The sequence below is a fragment of the Pleurodeles waltl genome, chromosome 12 (genome assembly GCF_031143425.1).
Source record: "Pleurodeles waltl isolate 20211129_DDA chromosome 12, aPleWal1.hap1.20221129, whole genome shotgun sequence".
NCBI classification, from domain to species: Eukaryota; Metazoa; Chordata; class Amphibia; order Caudata; family Salamandridae; genus Pleurodeles; species Pleurodeles waltl.
The window spans coordinates 643,532,554-643,555,066 of record NC_090451.1 but is presented as its reverse complement, the minus strand read 5'-3'; the positions used below and the strand labels follow the sequence as shown (position 1 = coordinate 643,555,066).

General features: G+C 48.6%; 1 protein-coding gene across 1 annotated transcript in view; it reads right to left on the bottom strand.

The window, feature by feature from the left end:
• The window catches only part of TDRD10 (tudor domain containing 10), a 696,763-nt gene that overhangs the window by 23,156 nt on the left and 651,094 nt on the right, over window positions 1–22,513 (bottom strand). The gene's annotated exons all lie outside the window — the stretch shown is intronic.

Sequence of the window (22,513 nt, the reverse complement as noted above, 5' to 3'; positions counted from 1 at the left end):
GTGTTATAAAAACATATCATTAACATAGTAACACGTTACATGCATAAGCTGTTTAAATTAGTAACATATCACAGTCATTTTAGAAAAAAGGACCAAACTTCATAGTGCACCAATCAGATTACTCCACCCTCTAGAACCCTCCTGTAAGGAGCTTCATTCCCTCAGATTTTCCAAGCAGTAGTGCTGAATCATAGGTAACACTGAGAATTTGAAGGTGAGCTTCACAGGGGAGGCGAGTGGGTCGCATATGAATCTATGAAAGTTTCCAATACTGGAGAACTAGTTACAGGTACGTAACTTATTTCTTACTCCAGTATTGAAACTTTCATAGATTCACATGCTTGAATCAGAATAGCAAGCAGTAACAAACACATTTTCTACAGTTAATGAAAAGAGATATGAACATTCAAAATGCTTGATCTCGCACAACCATGCTAAGCAGAAGAAAAGTGAACCACAGAGAAACTATTGAAAATGTGTAAACATAGACATAGATATAGAAATAAAGCGGATGGCAGGTGATAGTAAAATGGCTCACCTTCATTGGAATAGATGTCTAAGGACTGCTTGACAACAGCTGCATCTCTGCTCATTTCAATGTCCAAGCAGTAGTGTATCGTGAAAGCGTGGGCTCTCTTCCACGTTGCAGCCCGGCAGATGTCCAGGAGTTAAATTCCTGAAAACAATGCAAAGGAGGGGAATACTGATCTGGTAGAATGTGCGTGCACCTTAGAGTCTAAAGGCAGAGGATAATTGCTGATGTGATCCAGCGAGCAATGATTTGTTTAGTAACTGGGAACCCTTTTCTAGGGTTACTGTAGGCTATGGAAAGCTGGTTTGAGTTACAAAAAGACTTTGTTCTTTCCAAATAGAATTTGAGACATCTGCTTATATCTAATGAATGATGAGATCTTTCTGTTGCCGTTTGCGGATTAGGAAAGAATGACTTTAATATTATTGGCTCGTTGAGATGAAAGTCCGACGGGACTTTGGGAATGAACCTAGGATTTGTATGCAAGATTACCCTATCCGTTGCAGATTGCAAAAAGTTTTTTGAAATTGTGAAGGCTTGTATTTCCCTCACTCTACACGCGGATGCAAGCGCGAGGAGGAGTGCCACTTCCATGTAAAAAATGTGATTTCTGTCTTGTGAATAGGCTCAAACAGTAGCTTCATAAAATGGCTTAGAACTGTATTCAATTGCCATGCCGGCAAGGGGGGAGGGGGGTGGGGGGAGGGTCTGATTAGCGGATAGGACCTGAAGAGACCTTTCATGAAATGTTTAATGAGTCTATGAAACCATAGAGATGGTTTACCTGCCTTTCTTCTATAACGAGAGATGGCTGTTAAGTGAACTTTAATGGATGCATGCTGCAATCCTGAGCAAGCCAGATGAAGGAGTTAAGGTAAGACTTTCTCTGGAGCTGAAGATAAGGGGTGTACTTTAGCAGATTTGCACTACAAGCAGAACCTTTTCCACTTCAGGCAGTATGCTTTGTTCGTACTCTCCGCCCGGGCTCTGGTTAGTATTTCCTTGCAGTCATCTGGAATGTCTAAGTGGCCACTCACTGAACTCAGGAGCCATGCAGACAAGTTCAGATATTTGGGATTCAGATGTCTCACTTAGCCCTGGTTCATAGTGAGCAGTGACGGAACTGATTGTATTCTTATGGGTGGACATAGGGACATCAGCAGAAGTTCCATGTACCAATGTTGAAGTGGCCACGCCCGGGCTATCAGAATTATTTGGCATGGTTCTGATTTGATCTTGGTTATTACTGGAATAAGAGGGATTGGGGGAAAAGCATAAGCATAGATCCCTGACCATGCTATTGAAAATACATCCCCCCATGACCCCTTTTGGAGATGCCTGCTTGCATAGAATTGGCATTTGGCGTTTTGAGAGGCTGCGAAAAGATCTAATTTCGGTTTGCCCCACTGATGGAATATTGTCTAGTGTATGCTGATCTAATTCCCATTTGTGGGTCAATGTTGGTAACCTGCTCAGGGAATTTTCAATAACATTCTGAATTCCTGGGACATGTTCTGCTTTGATGGATATTGAATGGTCAATGCACCAATTCCAAATGTCCTGAGCTTCCTGGTATAGGAGAGGGGGACGAGTTCCACCTTGTTTGTTGATATACTGCATTGTCGTGGTAGTGTCAGTCCTGACAACCACCGATGTTCCTTGAAAAAGGCTTGTAACGCCAGGAAGACTGCTTTTAGTTCCAACAGGTTGATGTGAAACATACGGTGAGAGGTTGGCCATTTCCCTCTCACTTGAAGATCTTATAGGAACATGCCCCATCCGTTCACTGACGCATCTGTTTTGATTGTTAATGGAGGGGCTTGCGGTAAAAACCGCAGTCCTACTGCTATATTGTCCAGAATTGTCCACCAATGGATTGATTTTATCATTAATCGGAGTTACACGTATAATGTCCTCAAAAGATCCCTGGGCTTGCTTCTATTGCTTGAGAAGTTCTTCCTGCTACGGGTGCGTATGAAGGTGACAATGTGGAATGAGATTATTGCAGGATGACATCATCCCAGTTAATGATTTGTATTGTCAGACTGAAAGAGACTTTTTTTGCTTGAAGGTGCTTTGATAGCCTGATTAAGGTCGATTGCCTGTCCGACGCTGGATAGGCCTTGAGTAGTTGAGTTTCTAGTATAGCAGCCAGAAATGTTATTCGTTTTGCTGGTTTGAGCACTGATTTTTTTCGACTGAGGTGGTGACGTCGTCAAGATAATTGTCGATGGGAGCGTTGATGTGGTCGTCGATGACAGTGATGTCGACGGGTGCGCTGCCGACAGTAGTGCCGTTGACGGTGGCTTAGTCAATGAGTTGTCTGTGGACTGTAACGTCGTCGCTGTAGGACGTAGAGCCAATGAGGATGTGAGTATCGTCGATGAGGATGCTGTAGAGGCCCCCGTCGACATGGAGACAGTAACTACCGTAAGTGTTGTCGTCGACGCGTGTGCTGTCGACGGTGACATCGTAGATGATCTCGTTGTTGGTGGTGCCGACAATGGTTTTTTGAATCTGTGTTTTACTTGTGGAGTCGGTGTTGGGGGCAAAAATTCACATTGCTTCTGTGTTCAAGATAAAGAAGATGCCTTTGATTTTACAAATTTTGCAGAATGCTTCCTGAGAGGGCTTTTATATTTCAAGGAGCCCTCTGAAGATTTTTTGACTGCATTTTTAGGAGACCCATGAGAGTCGTCCTCTATGTGTCGTTTGGCAGGGGTTTTGGTGAGTGACAGAGAAGAGAAGGCATCGTCATCCTCAGAAACCAGGTCAACTCTTGTTTTCAGCTTCCGTAGCCAAAGAAGAAAATGCCTTCCATGTCCTTCAAAGTTTTGGTAGAAAATGTGTGGCATACCTTGCAGGCTCTTGTTTTATGGTTTGGGTAGAGGCAGTAGATGCAGCCATCATGAGGGTCGTCAATATGCAGCCTTTTTTCATACAGGTAGCACACGGTCTGAATAGCCCCTTTTTTGGTGTCTGACATCCTGGTCAGTTTGAATCACCTATTTGATTGAAGCTGTACAATAATTGTCCAAAATCACCTCAGAAAGGATGTCTGTGAGAGAAAGCGGAGCAGAGCTTAGCACGACATGCGGTGGAAAATCTGAGGCAAGGAAGCTCCTCAAAGGAGGATTCTAGAGGGTGGAGTGTTCTGATTGGTGCACTCTGAAGTTTGGTCCTTTTTTCTAAAATGACTGTGATATGTTACTAATCTAAACAGCTTATGCATGTAATGTATTACTATGTTAGAGAAGGATAAGTTACTTACCTGTAAATCCTAGTTCTCTTCCAGGGGTATCCTCATCAAAGTCATAAACATTAAATATTCCCGCCCTTGTGCGGGGACCCCGGAGCACATATAAAATACACACATATTATACATGTGTAACAAACAGACATGCAGGCTATCATGTTAAAAACAGGCTAAAATGCTTTATTTCTATGAAGTTATTTTTTTTTTTTTTTTTTATATTATATTATAAAGACTACAATAGAGCATAAATATCTACCCAAGCTCCTAAAACTAGGCTTAGGGAAGTAAGCAGCAGAAAACTCTAGAGAAAAAATAGAAAAAACTGCATTGAAAAACAATGAAGCATTCTTAGCCAATAGGCTGCATTCAGGTTAACACAGGAGAACCATAAAAACTTTGGCACCGTGCCTTTAAGACCCTGAGCACCTCCAGTATCCCACCATGCCTCAGGGGTGAAGGAAAGGTGACAGTTGGTTCACAGTTAGGTCAGTTCTTTTTACGGTGACAATTTGCATAACTGATTCAAAATACAGTCTGTCCTGCACTTCTAGGAGACGAGCGTCCGGGGAGGAGGGTGGGTTGTTTATGACTTTGATGAGGATACCCCTGGAAGAGAACTAGGATTTACAGGTAAGTAACTTATCCTTCTCTTCCAGGGGATCCTCATCAATAGTCATAAACATTGAATAGATTAGCAAGCCCATCCCTAAATCCAGCGGACTGTCCGATAGAAGTGCAGGAATAGATAGGTCTTACGCAAATAGATTTCTTAGAGAGGCCTGCCCCACTTGGGCATCCGCTCTTGCATCTGAGTCTAAACAGTAATGTCTAGTAAACGTATGGACAGACTTCCATGTAGCAGCCTTACAAATCTCAGATATCGGAACATTGTTAAGGAGGGCAGCAGTAGCCGCTTTTCCCCTTGTGGAATGCGCTCTAGGCCGCGCTAGTAATTGTTTATTAGCTAGCTGGTAAGTATTAACAATACAAGAAACTATCCATCTTGATATTGTTCGCTTAGATGCTGCCTCTCCTGTCCGCAAATGACCATAGTTTACAAACAAACGGTTAGAGTGTCTAATCGATTTTGTCTTATCCAGATAAAATTTCAGCACTCTTTTCAAGTCTAATGAGTGCAATGCTTTCTCTGCCGGAGTCTCCGGATTGGGAAAGAACGTCGGTAAAGATATGGTCTGATTGATATGGAATTCTGACACCACCTTCGGAAGGAAAGATGGGTGAGTTCGTAGAACCACTCTATTGTCATGAAAAACCGTGTACGGTTCTCTTGAAGACAAGGCCTGGATTTCACTGACCCTCCTCGCTGAAGTAATGGCCACTAGAAAAGCCGTCTTCCACGTAAGGTGTTGTAAAGAGGCCTTATGTATAGGCTCAAAAGGAGGGCCCATAAGCTTTGCCAAGACTATGTTCAGTTCCCATGGAGGAGAAGGTCTCCGAATGGGCGGAAAAACTTTCTTCAAACCTTCTAAGAAATCCTTGACTACAGGTTTTGTAAAGAAGGATTCCTGAGAAGGTGACTTGCGATAGGCTGTAATAGCAGACAAATGTACCTTAATAGATGATACTTGCAGACCGGACTTCGCTAGATGAAGCAAATAGGACAGTATGACATCCTCCTGCGCCCGTATGGGATTATGACCTTGCTGACAGCACCATATGTAAAATCTCTTCCACTTAAAAGCGTAAGAACGCCGCGTGGAAGGCCGTTTGGACTCTTTCAAGATGTTCATGCACTCCTGTGAGAGCCCTAGGTGCCCATACTGCAGGAATTCAGGAGCCATGCTGTTAAGCTCAGAGAGGGTAGGTTGGGATGTAGAATTCTGCCCTCCATTCTGCTCAGAAGATCCGGTCTGCAAGGCAGCCTCCTGTGAGGTTTTTCCGACAGGTTGAGGAGATCCGTGTACCAGAATTGTCGGGGCCATTGTGGTGCTATAAGAATCATTCTGGTCCTGGATCTGTAAAGTTTGTTGATCACTGCCGGAATGAGGGGAATTGGCGGAAAAGCGTAGAGAAATATCCCTGACCAGTCGATCAACAGGGCATTCCCTCGAGATCCCGGACGGTAGAACCTGGATGCGAAGTCTGGGCATTTCTTGTTTACTTCGTCTGCGAAGAGATCCAGTTGAGGCCGACCCCATTGCGCGAAGATGTATTCTGCGACTTCGCCGTGTAGGACCCAATCGTGAACGTCCTCTAGGTGTCTGCTCAGAAAATCTGCTTCCACGTTTTGCTGACCTGGCAGATGAACTGCTGTAATCGACATTCCTCTGGCCAGGAGCCAATGCCATATCGCTTGGGACTCTCGCGATAGGGGTAGGGACCTCGTTCCCCCTTGTTTGTTCAAGTAATACATCGTGGTTGTATTGTCCGTCTGTATCAAGAGCGTTTTCCCCTGAATTAGTGGTATGAAAGACTTGAGAGCCAGATGGACCGCTCTGAGTTCTAGCAGATTGATGTGGTACTGCTTTTCCTTGTCTGACCACAGACCCTGCGCTTGAAAAGGACCTAGATGAGCCCCCCATCCCTGAAGGGACGCATCCGTCACTAGGGTGTCGGATGGAAGCACCTGGTGGAACGGAGCACCCACTGACAGGTGAGGTCTGTGCATCCACCATCTCAATGACTGAAGCGCTACCTCCGGTAGCTGCACTGTGTCCTCCCAGCGACCTGTTCTTTGGCTCCAGTTGGTCTCCAATGCCTCTTGGAGGGGTCTCATGTGGAGTCTGGCATTTGGGACAATAAAAATACATGATGCCATGGAGCCCAGCAGCAATGTCACCTGACGTGCCGTAGGTGCGTTGGCTCTCAACAGGTCCTGACACTTCCTGTCTATTGAGGATAGTCGTTCTTCCGAAGGATACACTTTTTGGAGCTCTGTGTTTATGATAGCTCCTAGGTAGTGAAGATTCTGTGTTGGAATCAAGGTTGACTTTTGGTAATTGACCTGAAGACCTAGGACTTCGCAAACTCCGAGTACAATGTCCCGATGGCTTCTCGCCTGCTCCGGAGAAGAAGCCTTCAGTAGCCAGTCGTCTAGGTATGGATATATGTATATCATTTGTCTTCGAAGATGCGCCACCACCACTGCCATACATTTCGAGAAAACTCTTGGGGCAGATTTCAAGCCAAAGGGTAGAACTCTGAACTGGTAATGCTGTAACGCTACTCGGAAGCGCAGGAATTTTCGATGTTTGGGAGCTATTGGGATGTGAAAGTACGCATCCTGCAGGTCGATGGAGCACATCCAGTCTCCCTGATGCAGTTGAGGGAAAATCTGGTGAAGCGCTAGCATCCTGAACTTCTGCTTCCTTATGTATTTGTTCAGCAGCCGTAGGTCCAGAATTGGCCTGAAAACGCCCTCTCGACCCTTCTTCGCCACCAGAAAGTAACGGGAGTAGACCCCCTGTCCTCTGTGTGCGGGTGGAACCTTTTCTACGGCATTCTTTTTTAGGAGGGCGAGAGCCTCCTTGCGTAGCAAGCTGAGATGAGATGGATTGTCTTTGGTTGGTGGCAAGCGTGGTGGAGGCTGTTTGAAAAGAAGAGAATAGCCATGTTCGACAATATTGAGCACCCATTTGTCTCTTGTGATAGAGTGCCACTCGTGAAGATAAGCTGTAATACTTCCCCCCACCGGAGTGGTGTACAGTGTTGAGGGAAGCGAGATTTCATTGCTTGGTGGGTGCTTTCGGAGTGGACTGTTGAGGTCTACTTGACCCTCGCTCCCTTGTGTTTCTCCGTTGAAAAAGAGGGCGTCCCTGTCGTTGCTGCGACCTTTGCGACCAATGAGGGGTTTGAACCCTCTGCTGGAAAGGGCGCCTGTCATACGGCCTGTACCTCCGCCTGAAATCTTTCTTTCTTTCCAGGCCCACCGCCCTCATGGTATCCACCTCGGTCTTCATGCGGGCCATTTCTTCGTCTGCATGGGCACCGAATAGAGAGTTCCCGGCGAATGGGAGATTCAGGATGTGTTGTTGTGCTTCCTGTTTCAAACCAGTGAGCCTCAGCCAGGAAGATCTCCTTGCACAGATTCCATGTGCGTACCCATGAGCAGCTAAATCCGCCCCATCTGCTGCCGCGCTGATAACCTGGTTGGATACCAGGCATCCTTCTTGTAGTATCCCCTGGAAATCTTGTCTGTCCTCTCTGGGCAATTTTTCTGTGAATCTACTGAGAGAGTCCCACAGAGAACGATCATACCTGCCCAGGAGCGCAGACGCACTGGAGACTTTCATTGCCGAAGCCGCCGTCCCGCATATCTTTCTCCCCAGAGAGTCTAGATGCCTGCTCTCCTTATCCGGGGGTACCGTGGATGAAGATGCCACCGAGTGGGTCTTTCGGGCGGCGGCTATTATAACTGAGTCCGGTGGCGGATCCTTCCTGAGGAACAAAGGGTTTTGTTCGGGAGCCTTGTATTTTTTGAGAATCCTAGCCGGGGCAGACTTAAGTGAGGCTGGGGCCAGAAAAGTGTCCATGGTTGGCTGCAACAAACCAGGCACTAGAGGCAGCAGCTTTTTCGATGCCGATCTCTGTTGCAGAGTCTCAAAGATGACCGATGAGGAGGTAGATGGCTCTGGAACCTCTATGTTGAGTTTCTGCGCTCCTCTTAGCAGCACCTCGTTAAACGTGGTAATGTCATCCACCGGTGAGACTCTAGCAGGTGGTGAATCTGTTAGGGTGGGTGAGTAACGCCCAACAGATGAACCCGATGAAGACCAAGAAGGCGATCTTCTTCTTGAATGAGACCTGGACCTTCGTTGAGAGCGAGACCTGCTGCGAGACGCTGTAGCAGAGCGCCTGGGTCTCGCGGTCGGTTGGCGAGGAGCAGAACGAGCCCGTTCTGCCCTGGCTGTCGGTGAAGGCGTTCTTGGCAGGGAGGCAGTAGGTGAATACATCCGCGAATATTGCGAATCTGGGGAGGCCGCTGGTCTGTTAAGGCTCTCCAGCCATCTCGGAGATAGATTGATGGGCGAGACATGCCCAGATGATGCCGCTCTTGACCGAGAAGAGTCGCTCGGTATGGAGACCACTGGAGATTGCGCCTTGTCTGGCGTGGGGTGATGTTCTGCTCCCTGTGGTACAGGTAAAACCTGAGTCGACGTCGATGGCTGTTTCGACGTCGAAGGTAGCCCAGCCGGTTGCTCTTGCCTCGACATTGAGTGCCTCGACGTTGAGTGCCTCGACGCAGAGTGCCTTGACGTCGAACGGCGATCCTTGGACCTCGACCTGCTCGCCGTCGTGTGCCTCGACGTGGAGCGGTGGGAGGTCGACGGCGGATGTCTCTCGTGCCGTCGTGGTGATTTAGACGTCGTGTGTCCTGACGTCGGGGGGCGCACAGCCTTTGGCAGCGACCGTGCACGCCGGCGATGGCTCGACGTCGATCGGCGGGCTGCCGTCGACGGAGACCTGCCCTTGCGATCATGTTCCCTCAACGCCGTTTCCTTCGACGTCGGGTGTGTCGCCGTCGACCTATGCCGGTGAGACGTGGTAGCGACGACGTCGACGGTGAACAAACAGGTACTTTCCTACCTGCTGACGTCGACCGAGCCATTCTCTCCTGAGAATGGCCTTCTGGTTGTCTGGGAAGTGAGGAGGACGATGTTCTTTGCCTCTCCTGAAGCCCATGTAGCCGGATCTTCTCTCTGTCTTTCAGAGTCCTCTTAGACATGTTCTTGCAGTACTTACAAGTGTCAGGGCAGTGACTCTGAGGCAGGCACACTATACACAGAGAGTGGGGATCTGACTGGGCCTTCTTCTTCCCACAAGCAGGGCATTTGACAAAAAGGGAAGGCATTTTTCTGTCAGGAAAAAGCTGCCTAGCTTAGACAAAGATGTTATTTGTCGAATGAAAAGTGAAAAAACGCTTTTTCAAATAATTTTTCTGAGAAAAACTCAGAAAAACTGAGAGCTCAATGCTCCATGATCCTCTCAGAAGAAGCCGGAAAAAAGAACTGACCTAACTGTGAACCAACTGTCACCTTTCCTTCACCCCTGAGGCATGGTGGGATACTGGAGGTGCTCAGGGTCTTAAAGGCACGGTGCCAAAGTTTTTATGGTTCTCCTGTGTTAACCTGAATGCAGCCTATTGGCTAAGAATGCTTCATTGTTTTTCAATGCAGTTTTTTCTATTTTTTCTCTAGAGTTTGCTGCTGCTTACTTCCCTAAGCCTAGTTTTAGGAGCTTGGGTAGATATTTATGCTCTATTGTAGTCTTTATAATATTTAAAAAAATAAAAAATAAAAAAAAAATTCATAGAAATAAAGCATTTTAGCCTGTTTTTAACATGATAGCCTGCATGTCTGTTTGTTACACATGTATAATATGTGTGTATTTTATATGTGGTCCGGGGTCCCCGCACAAGGGCGGGAATATTCAATGTTTATGACTATTGATGAGGATCCCCTGGAAGAGAATTATATTTTTTTTATAACACCAGGGACTCCTACCTCGACAATGGGGGAAGATTCAAGCATGTGAATCTATGAAAGTTCCAATACTGGAGTAATGATGGTGAGACCTTGAACAAGACCGTCCTGAGGAATGGCGATGATGGTGGTCGCCCGTTAGATGAGCCCCTGGATCTTTGTTGGTGAAGACTTGAGTGATGGCGATCTGAGATACTGAGATCTGGGTCTTGGAATGGGAGCATCCACTGGTTGTAGGATAGGTGTTGGTATAGGAGGCACTGAAGGCGTTGCAGGAGGAGGCAATGGCAATGGTGGAGGAGATGAAACTGGTGGCGGAGAACTTGGTTCAACCCTTCAAGGGGAATATGTTCTGGAGTAGTCAGAGTCTGGGGAAGAAGAGACTTGTCTTTTTTTTCTTTTACCTTGCCTCCTGTATTCATGTCGATGCTAAGACTTCTTGATGACGCCCATCGCGTCAACACTGATCTACTTTATGAAGATGATCTTTGACGTAATCCGGATGTCAAAGTAGACTTTGAGAGGGACCTTCGACGGCACCTCAATGTCGACCTGGACCTTGACGATGATCGTTGATGGCTCCTCAATGTTGATCTGGCCCTTGACGGCGACCACCGTCAGTGCCTCAACACCAATCTGGACCATGACAGCGATCACGGATGACGTCCAGTTGAGGATAGGCTTCTCAACGTCATACAATGTGTCTTCAACCCACCTTGTCTTTGTCGGTTCCTCAACGTCAACCCGGCAGGTGACAGCGAAAAGGTAAGGGCTGTACCTCTCCTCGACGTCATCCCTCTTGACCGGGACCAATTTATTTTTTCTTTCTTCCATGCCCTCCAAAAACAGATGGCAGAGCAGTGGTAGAGGACTGACCCCCTCCTGGCCCTGAGGTTCCACCTTCAGACAGAGTTTGTCGTCTTCATCGCTCCTCTGTACCATGGAGGTGAATCTTCTCCCTGTCCCTCAGGGGGCGTCTGGAAAAGTTCCTGCAGTGATGACACGACTCAGGAACGTGACTTTCTAGCAGGCAGATGATACAAACCTCATGAGGGTCTGTTTTAGCCTTCTTTCTCCCACAGGCTGGGCATCTGTCAGACAAAACACCTGACTAAATACCTTACTTTTCTGTCAGGAAATAACAGAAAAAGCTACAGAGAGATTAAAGATGTAGAATTAAATGGTTGTCACCAACATGTTCTGAGAAATATTCTGGAAAAAAAGCTTAAAGTGGCCAGGCTCGGGCGTGATCAAGATGGCGGAGCGCTAAGACGTTCCTGTTTGCGCTCCGCCGCCTCGGTCGGAGAAAGCGTCCTGCGGGCAGCTTGGGGGAAGCCTGGAGGCTTTCCCCACATCGCGCAGCTCCCCGGGTGTTCCGGGCGCGGCGGCTCCGGTCGGGGCCAGGTTGCGCCGCTCCTGCGGGGGGAGCAGGGCTCGTCCCAGCAGTCGAGGTGCGCCCCGGTGCGGCGTGAGGCGCAGCCGGGGTACGGGCCTTCCCCTTGGCGGCCCTTGCAGCCAGGGCGCCGGGGATTGAGGGCCGAGGGGCCTACCCGGGGCCCCTTAATAATTGGAGATCACCACGGGACCCGGCGCCTGGTGGTTGGAGCGCCTGAGGGGTGAGTGGTGCTCCTGTGTGCCCTGTTGGATCAGCAGCGGCTGGCGGAGCTTCCTCGCCCTGGCGCCATGGAGCGAGGTCGGTGAGGCGCAGGGCCCCGGTGGAGAGTGGGGGTCTGGTTACCTGGCTTCCGGGTGGCACAACTCCAGCACATGAACCTTTAAGTAGCCTGGCCTGCGGTCCTGCGAAAGGGCGAAAGGAGCGGACCGTTGTACGTGGTGGCGGCTGGGAGCTGTGCCCTGGGGCGGTTCTGGATAGAGCGGTGCACGCTGACCGGCCTTGGAAAGTGATCTTGGACTTGCGGAGCTGAGCCAGGGAGGTGAGATCAGGCCGGCGCGCCATGGCGACATCAAAGTCCAAACGCGAGCGCTCAGTGAGGGATATGTTGGCAGGGGCGCGCTCTGCACCTGGGTCTATGATGGAGGACTTACCTGAGACGAGGGCCTTGGAGAGTCGAGTTGAGACGGAGCCAGAGGAGAGTTCTTCCATTACAAAGGGCTTTCTGACCTCCTTGTTCGAGTCGCTCCGGGGCGATATCCAAGAGCTGCGTAGGGACATCTCACGGGAGGTGAAGGAGAAACAAGGAGAGGTTACCTCTTTGGGTGAACGTGTATCGCAGCTAGAGGACAGTGAGATCCCTTGCGGCGAAGAGGTCGCGGGCCTGCAACAGGAGGTAGTCCGCCTCCGAGAGCAACAGGACCTTCTTCAGATGGCGGTCGAGGACCTGGAAAACCGCTCAAGGAGACAAAATATTCCTATACGAGGGGCCCCGGTGGGCGCTGAAAAAGGGGACATTGGGGGCTACGTGGTGGATTTGTTTCGCTCCTTGCTTGGCACAGAAGAGACACAGGAGGTAGTCCTGAACTGGGTGCGTCGAGTGGGGCGCGCTGGGGCCCCTGGAGACCGCCCCCCCCAGACATTTTAGCCTGCCTCCACAATTTTGTCCTTAAAGAAAAGATTCTACAGCGGGCCCGCAACCTCCAGAGTGTCCTCTTTCGAGTGCATGAACTCCAGCTCTTTCATGATTTATCTGTGCGGACTTTGCAGAGACGGAGAGAGTTTAGGCCGATCACTTGAGGGCGCACAATGTGTCCTACTCTTGGGGCCACCCGTTCCGCCTGGTCTTCAGCTGGGAGGAACAGCTTCAGCAGGTGAAATCTGTTACGGAGGCTGGCCGCGTCCTGGGCCTTGAGGACATAGGCTGGGAGGCGAGTGAGGGGGCGGCTCTATCGGCAGGGGGCCCTCCTCGGTGGCAGAGAAAAGAGAAGAAAAGGAAGGTGCAACGCCCGACGGCCTTGGAGCTGAGATCGGAGAAAGAAGCCGCTTTGAACAGCGTGGCAGCCGGCACTTCAGCCTAGTTTGGGCACCCGGGATTACTGCAGGCCGCAGTCAAAAAAATATGTTGATTGTAGCAGAGGGTCGGGCGGCGGGGGCAATAGACGGAGTTACTGACATGGTGGGATATACTGCCCCGTGGAGATTCTACCTCGCGAGGATGGACGATCGAGGACTTTTGTGTCATATGCACCTGTTGTGCTTTTTGTTTTTTTGCTGTTGGTTTTCCCTGCGATGTTGGTCTTTTGAGAAGGCATCCTCAGGCCTGATTGCAATAGGCGGTCTAGATAATATTGTGGGTGGTAGTCCTATGCTGTGCTTTTGTCTTCCCTGCTTGCTTTCTTCAGTATAGGCTATGACCATCAAATGTATAAGCTTAAATGTTAGGGGGCTAAATAACCCTACTAAGAGGCTAGCCATCCTCTCAGCTTTAGAGAGATCTGGGAGTCATGTATGTCTTCTGCAAGAGATGCACCTTGTCCTTAAAGATACCTCCCGCATGCGATCTAAGTGGTTTCCCTGGCAGTTTTGGTCCTCCCTGCCGTCAAAGCATACAGGGGTGGCAATACTTTTATCACGCTCATTTTCGGGGGAATTCATATCCAAATTGCATGAGGTTCCAGGGAGGCTCTTGGCCTTGCGGATTCGATTGGGGGGTTTCTCTCTCAAGATCGCTTCACTATATGCACCCAATTCCCAACAGGAAGCCTTCTTGAGACAGTCTCTGACTCCACTGCTGCAGTCCCCTGATGGTGCTGTATTGCTGGGGGGTGATTTTAATTTGGTGATGGATGGGGACCTGGATCGCTCAGATCAACGGTATGGCCAGACTGGGTCTTTGTCGGATTCTGGGCGGCAGTGGCTTAGTGAGTGTAGTCTGGTGGATGTGTGGAGGAGTGCGCATCCCACGTTGAGGGACTACTCCTTCTACTCACCGGCAACCAAAACATATGCTAGATTGGACCGTTTTCTGGCATCCCAGGAGCTTCTTCCCAGGGTCAGAGACCCAGCGATTGAGCTGCGGGCTTTGTCGGATCATGCTCCGGTAACAGTTGAGATTCACACGGACATGGAGAGGGTTAGTCCATCGGGATGGCGATTTAGGGACTCCAGGCTTCAGAACGGCGCAACGGTAGAGGCGATTCGAAGGGCAATAATAGATTACCTTAGCTTTAACGACAACGGGACAACAAGCATGGCAACACTGTGGGAGGCACTGAAGGGTGTCTTGAGGGGCGAGGTGATGTCGCTTTCTTCTAGAGATAATAAGGCGAGGATTCGACTCCGGGGGGACTTGGAGCAGCGAGTGAGGGTGTTAGAGCGCTCACATAAATGCACCGGTGCTCCTAGAATATGGCGAGAGCTCGAGAAGGTCCGAAAGCAACCGAGGAGGTTAGACTGGGACAGGGCAGAGTACGCGGTAGTCCGCCTCAAACAAAAGTATTATGTAGGAAGTAATAAGTGCGGCAAGCTACTGGCGCATATGTTGAGAGCACAGCGTGCAGCGTCACTGATAAAAATGGTACGATTCCCCTCAGGGGCGGAGGCGCGCACGAGCGACCAAATAGCGCAGGCTTTTGAGGAATTCTATCAAAGTCTGTATATGGCTGAGAAGCCCGGTGACTTAGCCACAGAATCCTTCTTAGAGGACATAGCAATCACGCCTTTGTCTGTGACAGAATCAGCCTCGTTAGACCAACCTATAAGGGCTGAGGAGGTCATATCTGCGATTGCTCGCTTGCAGACCGGGAAGTCACCTGGCCCGATGGTTTTTCTGCTTTTTTTTATAAATCCTTCTGTGCGGAACTCGTTCCCGTTCTTGTGCGACTTTTTAATTCATTTAGTCAAACGGGTGTGCTTTCGCCTAGTATGTTAGACGCTACTATTGTTGTTATCCCGAAACCGGGGAAGGACACCGAGGAATGCACCTCGTATAGGCCGATCTCCCTCCTGAATATCGATGCCAAACTATTTACTGGCATTTTGGCACACTGTCTCAACTATTATATGCCGGGGCTTGTGGACCCCGACCAATCGGGATTTATACTCCATAGACAGTGCAGCGATAATACCAAGCGATTGCTCCATCTCTTGGATAAAACTGAACGTTCCCGTAGGGCGGCGCTCTTCCTGTCTGTTGATGCTGAGAAAGCCTTTGATAGGGTTCACTGGCCATACCTGTTCAGGGTGCTCGAACGCTTTGGATTGGGTTCAGGCTTTATGACATGGATTCGATGAATTTATCAAGAGCCTCGGGCAGCGGTCCGGGTTAATGGGACGCTCTCTTTGCCATTCGTCGTCCAAAGAGGCACCAGGCAGGGGTGTCCTCTTTCGCCCCTTCTGTTTGCGCTTTACATGGAGCCATTGGCGCAGAGGCTCCGGGACAACCCTCAGATCACGGTTTGGGGGGGATGAGCATCTCATTTCGCTAAATGCGGACGACGTCATTTTTACTTTGGCGGAGCCCATGACCCCACTACCGGCGCTAATGGGTGTTATAGAGGAATTTGGACAGGTTTCGGGGTTCCGAATGAACATGCTTAAATCGCAGGCTCTGGGCAAGTTTATCACTGCGGAGCATGAAAGGGACCTGAAGGCCCATTTCCATTTTACATGGACCTCTTCGGGGCTCCCATATTTGGGGATGGAGCTGGGCTCTACGGTCGCCAGTACAGCGAAGTTGAATTATTCGAAACTAACGCGAGAGGTGCATTGCGACTTGGAGTCATGGGGAGGCTTAAATTGTCCTGGCTGGGCAGGGTTGCGGCGGTGAAAATGACCATCCTACCAGGCATACTTTATCTGTTCCAGGTGCTCCCGTTGGAACCTCCCCCGCGAACGATAGCGTCCCTCCAAACGGCGGTCTTAAGATTTATTTGGGAAGTGAAGGCGGCGCTGATATCACAGCAGGTTCTGAACCGTCCTAAGAGGGAGGGGGGGCTGGCGGTCCCCTGCCTCCTTAGATACTTTCAGGCAGCACACTTGCGCTTCCTTTTGGAATGGAGCCGGCCATCTTCGGAGAAGCATTGATGCTTCATGGACCAAGCAGTGGTGGGCTCTCACATATGGAAGGAACCCTGGCTTAGGCGCCGCCACAGGGCGCAGGGGTTGTATGTATCACCAGTTACAGAGGTTACGATGAGAGTGTGGGATCGGGTGGCCGGCAGGGCGGGTTTGACGACCTTCCAGTCCCCAATGACTCCACTGGGCACGAACCCCGATTTTGGCCCTGGCCTACAGCCAGAATCACTGCATCGGTGGTATGAGAGGGGATGCAAAAGGGTAGGATGCTTATTTGATGAGCAGGGGGTTATCCCTTTTGACCAACTGAGGGAGCAATACGGCCTAATTAAGGCCGATAGGATGATATACTACCAAATAAGACACTGGGCCCTGCTCCCAGCCAATAGGACATTAATTGATAGGCCGTTAACTCCATTTGAAAAATGGATTCTAATGAAAAAGGATGATAAGCGTGTGGTTTCTGAACTCTATGCCCTCCTGCGGGGAGAGACCTGTTCAACCAAGACTAAGGGTCAATTGAGATGGGAGAAGGAACTAGAGAGGGAGCTATCGGAGGATGAGTGGGAGAGTGTTTTTTATAGGGCGCACCACACAGCTTATAACTCAGCAGGTACAGAGACAGCTTATAAAGTAGCCTCCTCCTGGTATTACACGCCTAACAGGATCCATGCTTGGAATCATGACAAATCTAGTCTCTGCTGGAGGGGGTGTGGGGGATCGCTTGTGCACCTACTATGGCATTGTCCCAAATTACATTGGTACTGGAAGGATATAATAGACACTGTGGACAGGGCTTTTGACACTCAGATCCCTAGATTTCCTGCGTATATTTTGGTGGCTCTCCCCAACCCGCTCACTTTTCCCCTAAGATCTTTGAAGGGTCGGCAGATGGCCTTGGCCTTGAATGCTGCTGTACAGCTTTTGCTATCAGTGTGGGGGGGACAGAGCAGATCCCCTCAACAGTCTCTTGGCTGCACAAGCTATGGTTTATCCTTGCTATGGTTTATCCTTGCTATGGAAAAGCTTACCCTGACTTCACAGCTTCGGAGTGGGGACTTTAGGGAACTTTGGCAACCGTTTTTACGAATTCTATCTGGGGAGTTTTCAGAGCTGACATGCCCAACCTATCTGAGGGTTCTGAACTTGAATTGATTGCCCGGGAGGTTATCCACGAGGGGATGTTTATTCTGGACTAAAACTATATGGTAATAGAGCCTGAGATCGTTTGATGAATGTATTTCCAACCAGCAGTGGGGAAACATAGTTGTGTTAAATATATAATCTTTTTTCTTTTATTGTTTCGCATGGAATAAGCTAACTATGTGCCTGTTCGCAATACTGTGAAGTAGTACATATACATGTGCGATGTTCTATAATTGAAAACTTAGTAAACAGATTTGATCCATAAAGTGGCCAGGCTCAATGCTCCAGGATCTTTCAGAAGGAGCTACAAAAAGAACTGAAGCAACTGTCAGCTCCTGAGCATGGTGGGATACTGGTGGTCTCTGTGTGCTTAAATAAACAGTCTCTTATTTTAACTCTCATAAGGACAGCTTATGGGGCTACACTATTCTGCTTTACTTTATCTCTCTACGCCTTCCAAAAGGGTTTGTGAAAGGCATTTATGCTGTATAAGGAAATGCCTCCTTAGCATGGTTACCCCCTGACTTTTTGCCTTTGCTGATGCCAAGTTATAATCTGAAAGAGTGCTGAGGCCTGCTATCCAGGCCCCAGCACCAGTGTTCTTTCCCTAAACTGTACCTTTGTCTCCACAATTGGCACAACCCTGGCACCCAGGTAAGTCCCTTGTAACTGACACCCCTGGTACCAAGGGCCCTGATGCCAGGGAATGTCTCTAAGGGCTGCAGCATGCCTTATGCCACCCTGGGACCCCTCACTCAGCACAGACACACTGCTTGCCAGCTTGTGTGTGCTGATGGGGAGAAAATGACTAAGTCGACATGGCACTCCCCTCAGGGTGCCATGCCAACCTCACACTGCCTATGGCATAGGTAAGTCACCCCTCTAGCAGGCCTTACAGCCCTAAGGCAGGGTGCACTATACCACAGGTGAGGGCCTAGGTGCATGAGCACTATGCCCCTACAGTGTCTAAGCAAAACCTTAGACATTGTAAGTGCAGGGTAGCCATAAGAGTATATGGTCTGGGAGTCTGTCATACACGAACTCCACAGCACCATAATGGCTACACTGAAAACTGTGAAGTTTGGTATCAAACTTCTCAGCACAATAAATACACACTTATGCCAGTGTGCACTTTATGGTAAACATACACCCAGAGCAGATGCCCCCTGAAAACCTACCCGACTCCAGTGTGGGCTGACTAGTTTTTGCCAGCCTGCCACACACCAGACATGTTGCTGGCCACATGGGGACCAGTAACAAAGCCTGTACTGGGTGGAGGTGCTTCACACCTCTCCCTGCAGGAACTGTAACACCTGGTGGTGAGCTGCAAAGGCTCACCCCCTTTGTTACAGCGCAACAGGGCATCCCAGCTAGTGGAGAGGCCCGCCCCTCCGGCTACTGCCCCAACTTTTGGCGGCAAGGCTGGAGGAGATAATAATAAATACAAGGAGGAGTCACTGGCCAGCCAGGACAACCCCTAAGGTGTCCTGAGCTGAGGTGACTCTGACTTTTAGAAATCCACCATCTTGTAGATGGAGGATCCCCCCAATAGGATTAGGGATGTGTCCCCCTCACCACAGGGAGGAGGCACAAAGAGGGTGTAGCCACCCTCAGGGCTAGTAGCCATTGGCTACTATCCTCCCAGACCTAAACACACCCCTAAATTGAGTATTTAGGGGCTCCCAGAACCGAGGAAGATAGATTCCTGCAACCTGAAGACGAAGAAGGACTGCTGACCTGAAGCCCTGCAGAGAAGACGGAGACACCAACTGCTTTGGCCCCAGCCCTACCGGCCTGTCTCCCCACTTCAACAAAAACTGCAACATCAACGCATCCCCCAGGGTCCAGCGACCACTGAAGCCTCAGAGGACTACCCTGAATCTAAAAGGACCAAGAAACTCCTGAGGACAGCGGCCCTGTTCAACTAAACTGCAACTTTGCAACAAAAAAGCAACTTTTAAAGACCACACGTTTCCCGCCGGAAGCTTGAGACTTTCCACTCTGCACCCGACACCCCCGGCTCGACCTGCGGAAAACTAACACTACAGGGAGGACTCCCCGGCGACTGCAAGCCTGTGAGTAGCCAGAGTTGACCCCCCTGAGCCCACACAGCGACACCTGCAGAGGGAATCCAGAGGCTCCCCCTGACCGCTACTGCCTGTTTCAAGGAACACGACGCCTGGAAAACACACTACACCCACAGTCCCCAGGACCTGAAGGAACCAAACTCCAGTGCAGGAGCAGCCCCCAGGCGACCCTCTTCCTAGACCAGGTGGTGGCTACCCCGAGGAGCTCCCCCTGTGCCTGCCTGCACCGTTGAAGAGACCCCCAGGTCTCCCAATTGAAACCTATTGAAAACCCGACGCCTGTTTGCACTCTGCACCCGGCCGCCCCTGTGCCAGAGGGTGTACTTTCTGTGCCTGCTTGTGTGCCCCCCGGTGCCCTACAAAACCCCCCTGATCTGCCCTCCGAAGTCGCGGGTACTTACCTGCTGGCAGACTGGAACCGGGGCACCCCTATTTCCATTGAAGCCTATTGTTTTGGGCACCACTTTGACCTCTGCACCTGACCGGCCCTGAGCTGCTGGTGTGCTAACTTTGGGGTTGCTTTGAACCCACAACGGTGGACTACTTTGGACCCAACTTTGAACCCTGTAAGTGTTTTACTTACCTGTGAACTTAACATTTACTTACCTCCCCCAGGATCTGTTGATTTTTGCACTGCGTCCACTTTTAAAATAGGTTATTGCCATTTTTGTACATGCTATTGTGATAATTCAAAGTTCCTAAGATACCGGAGTGAAATACCTTTCATTTAAAGTATTGTTTGTAAATCTTGAACCTGTGGTTCTTAAAATAAACAAAGAAAATATATTTTTCTATATAAAAACCTATTGGCCTGGAATTTGTCTTTGATTTCCTCATTTATTGCCTGTGTGTGTACAACAAATGCTTAACACTACCCTCTGATAAGCCTACTGCTCGACCACACTACCACAAACTAGAGCATTAGAATGATCTCTTTTTGCCACTATCTTACCTCTTAGGGGAACCCTTGGACTCTGTGCACACTATTTCTTACTTTGAAATAGTATATACAGAGCCAACTTCCTACATGCTGTTTTACCAAAACGTCATGACATTATATACACATATAGTTCTCCGGGCCCCTTCTTTTGACTCTGAAAACGAAGAAGTGGGCCCTTGTAGCCTACTCCTATAGGCTGCATACTAATTTTCTCTCTTATGTGACGATGCAGTTCTTCCCGAATAAAGGTGAACATTACACTTAAAAGGCGAGGGTGTGAACAAATGCTCTGGGGTTCCCTCGCGTGTGCAGGACTATTCAGTGCTTATGACTATCTGTGGAGATCCCCTACAAGAGAATCTTTGTTTTTTTTTCCTTCTGAAAGGTGAAATCTTTTTTTGTTAAAGGGAATTTTAACTTTAGGTTTTCTAAGTACTTTTTTGCCACATCTTTGTGGATGTGCTGGAGGGCAACACTGCATAGGAAATAATTACCTGGTCAGGAGACATCAAGCAAGCAAGTCAGTATCAAGCAAGGATTTGTTTGGACTCTCCCTCACACAACGTGTAAGAAGTTTGATCTGTAGGGGCCTCTAAGGGGAATGGATTGGTCAGCACTTCCACTTCATTTGCTGAAGTTTGGGCTGTTTCAAATGAAGAAGATGGGCCACTAAACAGAGTTGTCGGGTGGCCATTTTAACACTGTTTGCTGCTGTTTAAAGTTAGCAGAGACTCCCAGCCTGAAGATGCATAATGTTTCACACATGGAAATAAATGAAAGTTCCACTGCTGGAGAAGGAAAAAGTTACTTACCGGTAATACTAGTTCTCGGTCATGGATATCCTAACAACATTATTCAAATGATTTAGAAAAACTAAAAAACATGCACACAAGATGCCATATTTTCTACATATTTTTTGGTTTAAAAAGACTTTCAAATAGCCAAATGGAAAATATAATGTATTTAGCTGAAAACATCCTTGAATAAGCCATTTCCGGACCCTTTGAGCACCTACAGACAATGGTCTGAAATAAGTCACTCCTTGTTTGTGCAGATAATACATTTTTGTTGTGCTGTCTGTATGAACAAAAAGGGATTTCGGCCTGAAGGATGGAAAAGTGACTACTGAATTAGTTGGAAAGCTCTTAGTTTCAGCAGACTGCTATTATATATCTTTTCTTTTGACAATGTCCCCTGGACTTGAAGATGATCCCTGTGCCCCAATATTGGAGGGAATTGTCCGATTAACAAGGTATGAAGTCTATACTAATTTTCAGATGAATAATGGCAATTTTCGTGAAACTGCTAAGGGCCTGATTTAGACTTTGGCAGTGAGGGTACTCTTTTGTAAAGTTGATGAAGTACCCTTTCCACCAAGGCAAAGTTCGGCCCAACTCATTAAGCGGCGGGTGAAACTTCAGTATGTAGACGGCAGACACTACTTAGTCTCCGCTGCCTACATATACCTCAGACAGAGTAAGGGTCATCAGGAGGTTTGGCCATTTGTCTGCCCTCCCTATTTAGAGTGGGAAAACACGTGGACAGTTTTTGCTTTTGCATTTTGTCATTTGAAGCAAAAACATTTAAATGACCCCCCCACCACGAGAGAAACCTCCCATGGTGAGGAGGCTGTTTTGTTTTTTATTTTCAGAAACAAAATCCCGATTTGGGACTTTGCTTTTGAAAATATATACATATATGTTTTTAAGTATGACGTACGACTCCATCATGTCGACGGAACTATCTGTCAAGCTTTCAATCTATTTATAGGAATGGCTATGATGGAGGTTCCTGGAAATGCAGGAGATGTCCGCTGACCAGTGGACATCTCTAAATTTGGAAGAGTACCCTCGCCATGAAGGAAGTAAAGTACTTCACCACAGTTACTGTACATACTCTATCCACGAAAGCATAATTCAAGCCCTAAATCTCAAATCCCTACCAATGGATTTGTAAGGTTTTGCCATTCACAATCTCCTTTAAAAAACATTCTCCTTCCACTACTCATAAATTAATGGTATGCAGCAAAGATAATACCACTGAACACCTACCCCAGCATTGTTTCCACTACTCTTTCTGAGTGATATTTATGGCATTGTTTGGCTTTTGGAGCTTAGTGCATCAACATGTCTTATAGC